The sequence below is a fragment of the Bos javanicus genome, chromosome X (assembly GCF_032452875.1).
Source record: "Bos javanicus breed banteng chromosome X, ARS-OSU_banteng_1.0, whole genome shotgun sequence".
In the NCBI taxonomy this organism is placed as follows: domain Eukaryota; kingdom Metazoa; phylum Chordata; class Mammalia; order Artiodactyla; family Bovidae; genus Bos; species Bos javanicus.
This window is the reverse complement of record NC_083897.1, coordinates 90,173,070-90,180,481: the sequence shown is the minus strand read 5'-3', so window position 1 is coordinate 90,180,481 and position 7,412 is coordinate 90,173,070. Positions and strand designations below refer to the sequence as shown.

At 42.3% G+C, this 7,412-nt stretch overlaps 1 pseudogene; it reads left to right on the top strand.

Annotated features, from left to right (window-relative positions):
* Nucleotides 1–1,001: 1,001 nt before the first annotated feature.
* Nucleotides 1,002–1,553, top strand: LOC133242498 (large ribosomal subunit protein mL52-like; annotated as a pseudogene).
* The last annotated feature ends 5,859 nt before the right edge of the window (nucleotides 1,554–7,412 follow it).

Below are 7,412 nucleotides of genomic sequence, written 5' to 3'. Positions count from 1 at the left end.
TTGTAAATAATTTCTTTGTGACTCTGGACTGTAGCCTGCCAGGTTTCTTTGTCCATGGGATTTTTCAGGCAAGAATACTGGAGTGGGTTGCCATTATCTCCTTTAGGAGATCTTCCTGACCCAGGGATCCAACCCATATCTCCTGTGTCTCCTGCATTGTAGGCGAATTCTTTACCCATTGAGCCATCAGGGAAGCTCTTTATTATATATAATGTGTACATGTTAATCCAAAACTTCAGATTTACCTCTCCCCCTCCCGCTATCCCCTTTGGTAATGGTAAGTTTGTTTCCTATGACTGTGATTCTATTTGGTAAATAAGTTCATTTGTATCATCTTTTTAGATTCCACATATAAGTGATATATGATATTTGTTTTTCTCTGTCTGACTTATTTTACTTAACACATGACAATCTCCAGGTCCATCCACGTTCCTGCAAATGACATTATTTCATTCTTTTTAACAGTTGAGTAATAGTCCATTGTATATATGTACCACTTCTTTATCTATTCATCTGCTGATGGATATTTAGAGTGTTTCCATGTCTTAAGCCCAATGTATTACTGATGTTATCACAAGCTGGACTTACCCCGGTCAAGAAACAGAACATTACCAGCATCCCAAAGCCCCTCTTTTGTGCTTCCTTTAAAATACTACCCCTTCCCTTCTTCTCGTAGGTGACCACTATACCGATTCTCAACACCACAGCTTGTCTCTGCCATTTAAAAAACTTTATGTATAAATAAAATCATACTGTATAATTTTCTTGTGCCTAATTTCCTTAGCTCAACATTATATTTGTGAGAGTCAATCATGTTGCACATTGTTTTATTCTCACTGCTGTATAATATTCCATTGTATGTTATATCATCTATTTTATGGTTGATAAACATTGGGATTGTTTTCAGTGTGGCTTACTAAGAATATTGCTGCTATAGCTTCCCACACAGCATCACCCTTGGCTACCGAGACCGCACCCACTTCCGGCTCTTGTGCCTCAGCATGGCTGCTTTGGGTGTCCCGAGGCTGCACTGCAGCCCCGAGGCTCACATGGGCAGCCAGTGGCAACTCCAGCAGGGCCTCGCTGCCAGCCCCTCTGGCTACCAGCCCTTTACGGAGCTCCCAGACTGATCTTAGGCAGATGGCCGCCCTTCTCCTCCAGTGAAAGGCCAGCTTTGAAGACAAACTCAAAGGGAAAAGTTTGCGAGATGAGTTGTACTGCTGTCACAGGAAATGGATGCTGGATTACAGGCATGGCAGCTCAGGCAGCAGGGGAAGTTGCAGAAAGAAGACAGGAAACAGCAGAATGCTCTTAAACCCAAAGCATCTCTACTGCAGAACCCACACCAAGCCAATAAAAAAGTGACTCCTGTCCCCCTTCAAAAAAAAAAAAAAAAAAACAAGAGTGCTCCTACAAATACTTCACTCCTATACATGTCTTTTGGTGGCCAAAAGCATTCATTTATACTTGCTATATACTTGATGATGATATTTCTGACATGTATATGTTCATCTTTAATAGATACTGTAAATTTACCAGAGAGGTTGTACCAATTTAAACCTCTACCAGTGATGTATGAGAGTTCCTGTTGCTCTATAGTTGGATAATACTTTAAGAGATTAATGTGTTTGTATATATTTTTATCTCCATATATTCCTCCTTTTATTTTCTTCACTTAAGTAGGTAGCTGGTTCTGGCCCTCTTGGCCACCAGGAGGGTTGTAGAAGGGCAGAAAATTGACATTTCCCACAACACTTTGTGACTTTTGTTCACAAGAGCTTTGAGCCCCAGAGGGAGGGGAAAAAATTGCCAGTAAAGAAAAAAACATCTTAGAAGAAATAAAAAGGAGAGAGGCTTTTCTCAGATCAAAAAAAGAGATTTCTCCAGTGTAAGGGAAGAAGAGAAAGAGCTCTGTGAATTCCAGAGCAGCAGAGCCTGGCCTGGCTTCTAGGCAGCATATGGGGAAGGCCCTAGTGAGAAGTCATGAGGTAGGGAATCTGGGAAGTTGGAACCAGAAGCAAAAATTTTTCACAAAAGCATCAGAGTGCTGCTGGACCTGAAGGGCCCTGGTGTTGATGATTTAGTTGCTAAGTCGTGTTCAACTCTTGTGACCCCCTGGATTGTAGCCTGCCAGGCTCCTCTGTCTATGGGATTCTCCAGGCAAGAATACTGGAGTGGGTTACCATTTCCTTCTCCAGGGGATCTTTCCCACCAGAACAGGGGTCAATGGATATCTCAACATTTACCAGTGTAAGCAAATGGCTTGATGACTGGAGGGCCATACTGCTATGTGCTTGTGTGTATAAAATTCCAGAACTGATGTATAACTATGAGTCAGGGGTCCCAAAAAGCACAGGTTGAGTTTCCCTCTGTACTTATGGGATTGGGAGTTCAAAACAGAATTAACTCTGATGTACAAAGAGATGTGATATTTCTTATCCCTCAGAGTTGTGAAGTGATGTTTGTACCTCCAATACTGAGCGGGTATCCCTCAGGGCTACCCCTAGCACATACAGCATCTTTATGAAACCAGTTAGGGGCTTCCCTGGTAGCTCAGATGGTAAACAATCTGCCTGCTATGTGGGAGAACCAGGTTCCATCCCTGGGTCAGGAAGATCCCCTGGAGAAAGGAATCACAACTCACTCCAGTGTCCTTGCCTGGAGAATTCCATGGACAGAGGAGCCTGAAGGGCTACAGTCCATGGGTTGTAAAAAATCAGACACAACTGTCTGACTTTGCTTCCAGGTTTACATTCCCATAAAACCTCAATCATGGAGGCCCAGCCTACAGCTCAGGATTGCTGCCCATTGACACCACTGGCTGCTTCCTCTCTGCCCTTGCTCAGCTGTCCCAAGAATCCAAAAGGTTTGGTTAGTAGGGGATCCTCAATATTCTTCAGGCCCCTCTGTTCAGGTTCAGGGATTTCCATGAACTGGAATTAGGTTGTCTCATCAGCAAGAAATGCATTTATGGAATAATTCTACCAAGTCATAGGTAGACACAGAGAAAGTACACAAATAAAACAGCAGAAGCACATCAATCTCATTAGGTCTCTCTTCAACACACACTCACATTTTTCTTACTCTTACACTCACACTTTTAAACATCATCATTCTAAAAACAACTTACCAGCAACATTAAAGAGGAGTTGTGGAGGAATCATCTCAAGTGATTTCATACAAAGGCTAGAATGTGTCAGACCTGGCTTCCACTCCTGGCTTTGCTATGTGGCCTTGAGCAAGTTAACCTCTTTCTGAACCTTCTGATAAACTGTTGAGCCCTCTCCATTCCTTCAATTCTCCACCATGTATTCAACCACTTGGCCCTGCTTCTTTGGATTGTTCCACAAACCCGGGCATTCAACTTGCTTTTCTTTCCTTTGGGAGCTGTCAGCCTTTGCTCTTTGCCTTGGGATTCAGCTTTTCCAGGATTGACTGAGATATGGAATCCAGGCCTGCAGGCCTGCCCCAGAGACAAGGGGCCATGACCTGGCAACTTGGAAACATTTACTAATCTGATATTTATGATTTTCATTCAAAGATTTTGCTGTCAGCCCCTTCAGGAAACAGAAAGGGATTAACAAAAATTACTACAACTGGAATATTGATAAAATTTCTAGTCATAGAAAGTGCTCTGAGTCCCTATCCCTGTTGTTTTGTCCCTAGGTCTCTAGATGCTTCCTTGAAGCCCCAGATGCCTTCTGTTCAGTTTTATTTCTCAGGATAGAGCTCTAGAATCCTCTCATTTGTCTAACTAGTCAAATCCTCTCATTTGTCACTAACTAGTGCTGTAATTTTGAGCAGATCATTTACCCTGAGTTTCAGTGGATGTAATATCTCCTACTAATATTTCCCCTCACATTTTCTTCTTCCTTTTAATCTTTCTCTCTCTCATTGCTCCCCTCATCTGGAGCACTCCCCCAACTCCCACTCCAGGCTTTGCACTGTTGGCAGCTTAATGCTTAGGTCTCAGCTGAGGTAATCCCTTCTGAGAGAGGCCATCTCTATGTACCAACTTTGAAGTAGGCCATCTGCCCATTACTTTCTCTTGATATTTCTTCTTCCTGGTTGTGATCACAATTTGAAATTATGTATTTTCTGCTTGTTTACTATCTGTCTCATCCCTAGATTGGGAGCCTTAGGAAGGTGGCACCATATACCTTGCTTCCTGCCTGAGTACCTACATAGATCGTGTGTGCTCAGTCAGCTGCAACTCTTTGCAGCCCCATGGCCTGAAGCTCACCAGGCTCCTCTGTCCATGGGATTTTCCCGGCAAGAATATTGGAGCAGATTGCCATTTCTTACTCCAGGGGATCTTCTTAACCCAGGGATTGACCTCACATCCCTTTTATCTCCTGCATTGGCAGGCAGATTCCTTACCAACTGTGCCGCCTGGGAAGTCCACAACTGCATAGAAGTGGTTTTAACAGTTATTCGTGTAAAACCACTGTGGCTGAACTCTGCGTGTGGTGGGCGGAGGGCACGTTCATTTTGTATTACATACGCTCTCTCTGGTTCCCACAAGCAATTCAGCTGCATAAAGACTCTTATTTTTAAAAAATCAGAGGCACAGGGATTTCCCTGGTGGTCCAATGTTTAAGATTTCACCTTCTAATGCAGGGGGTGCAGGTTCCATCCCTGGTCAAGGAGCTAAGGTCCCACATGCTGTGTGGCCAAAAAACTAAAACATAAAACAAGAAGCAATATTGTAACAAATTTAATAAAGACTTTAAAAATGGTCCACATCAAAAAAAAATCTTTAAAAAATAAATCAGAGGCGGAGAGAAGAATCTACTGAAGATGTAGAGGGACTAAGGGAAGGGTCATACTTTCCTGTCTCTCCCTTCCTGCTTCTCTCCGAAGCCCTGTCCTGTGTTTTTCCCACACTACAAATTCCTCTCTCTCTCCTATTAGAATTGCCCTCTCTCCTCCACCTTTGCCTCAGTTTGATGCCTTTTTTTTCCACCAGGTAGTTAAATTATGTATAAAAGAACATTACTGAGAAGGTTAAACAAAGGCTCCTTTGTTGCTGCCCCGACCCCATCCCATTTTTCTCAACTCCCACCAAAGACTAATGATATTATGAATTTAACACATAAAGTTTTGATTCAAGTTTGTTGCCTTCCTGAGGACAGTGACTCTACTCTTTCATCCTCCAGATCCTCTGCTCCAAGCACACAGCTCAGTAAGTATCTGAGGAACACCACTCAGTAAGGGAGGGGTGGACTTTCTGTTTGGTCTTGAACACTAAGTATCAATTCACCTCCCACGGAGGGGGAGCTGTCCTGTGAGGGACACAAGGTCAGTGTCTGCCCTTCAGGTACTTGTGATCTGAAGGAGGAGAGAAAAAAATGCACAAGACAGCATAGTCTCCAGGCCAAATGAAAGAACCAACTAGCTTTGTTGGAGTTCAGAGGAAAGACTGCCCTGGAGGCCTCAGAGCTAAGGTAAGATTTAAGTTGAATGGTAAAGAAAGGAAAGTCTTAATCAGAGAGTGAGTGGAAAGAGCATTGGGAGAAAAAAGCAACCCAGGTGAATCTGTGGGGGAAGAAATATAAGTATTTCCCTGTGCACACCGTTGTCTAGTAGGTTTCTTCCTGACATACCATCCATCATCCATCAATAACTGCCAGTCTGCATCTGGGGTCCCCAAAGCAGCCTGTTATTCTAAAGCAGCTTCTCTGGTAACCTTTTGGGGGATTGTAAATGCCATCTCACAGGTTAGTAGGTTCATAAACATCCCTAAATTATATTTAGGGTATGTTATATGAATCCAATGAGCGTGTACTGAGATATATGATGGGCTGCTGCACTGCTAGGGTCTGTGCAGAAGTTTTCCTAAGTGTTACTTTATATTTTATTCAACAAATACTTATATAGCATTTACAAGTGCTAGATATTGTGCTGCTGCTGCTGCTAAGTCGCTTTAGTCATGTCCGACTCTGTGCGACCCCATAGACGGCAGCCCACCAGGCTCCCCCATCCCTGGGATTCTCCAGGCAAGAACACTGGAGTGGGTTGCTATTTCCTTCTCCAATGCATGAAAGCAAAAAGTGACAGTGAAATCGCTCTTAACGACCCCATGGACTACAGCCCACCAGGCTCCTCCATCCATGGGATTTTCCAGGCAAGAGTACTGGAGTGGGGTGCCATTGCCTTCTCCATTGACCTATGAGGTAAGTGCTATTATTATCCTCATTTCAGAGATGAGTAAACTGAGGCACAGAGGGGTTAAGTCACTTACCCACAGTCATAAAGCTGATAAGAACCAGAACTGGAGTTCAATCAATCCTTATTTTGGTTTTTATAACAGCTATTGTGATATAATTCATGTGATATACAATTCACCCATTTCCAGTGAATAATTCAGTGGTCTTCAGTACATTCACCAGGTTGTGCAACTACCACCTAACTTCTTCACCACCTCAAAAGGAGATCCTGTCCTTCTTAGTAGTCACTCATCATTCCCCCACCCCAGGCCCTGGCAACTGCTAATCTCTTTCTACCTACTCGACATTTCCCATAAATGAACTCACACATTATTGTGGACTTTTGTGTCTGGTTACTTTCACTCAGCATAAAGGTTTTTTTTTTTTTTTTTTTTTTTTTTAATTGAAGTATAGTTGATTTACAATGTTTCAGGTATACAGCAAAGTGATTCAGTTGTGTGTATGTGTGTGTGTATGCATATTCTTTTTCAGATTCTTTCCCTTTATAGGTTATTACAAGATATTGAATATAGTTCCCTGTGCTATGCAATAGGGCCTTGTTGTTAGCATAAAGTTTTTAAGGTTCATCCATGTTGTAGCTCGTGTCATAAAACTTCACTCCTTTTTATGGCTGAATAACAGTCCATTGAATATATGGACCATATTTTGTTTCTCTAGTCATCATCATGGACATTAGATTTTTTTTTCATAATCCTTGATTTGGCTATACTAATCCACTTGCCTGTTCAATAAAAATGTCCCAATAATGGAATGTTCTAGATCTGTACTATCTAATACGGGAGCCTCCAGCTACATGTGGCTACTGAGCACTTGAGATGTGGCTAGTGTGGCTGAAGAATGCCTTATTTAATTATTCTTGAATTTAATTAATTCAGATGTAAATCACTCCCATAGGGTAAGCCACATGGTCACGATGAAATACTGGACATGGGTCTCAGCCCTGGGTCTAGCCAATTACAAAAGGGATCCAAATTCTGGAAGAAGTCACACATTGACCCCAACCAGAAGGCTGAAGCTACTAATCATGATATTCCAATTGCAACAAACCTGAGTGGCTAAGGAGAAATGGAAAGAGAGGTAAAATATCACTGGATTTCTGCTTTATAAATAAGATTGTCTATACCAATTCTTTCAGATTTCACATGTATGTTTTACTCTTTCTGACTTACTTTATTCTGTATT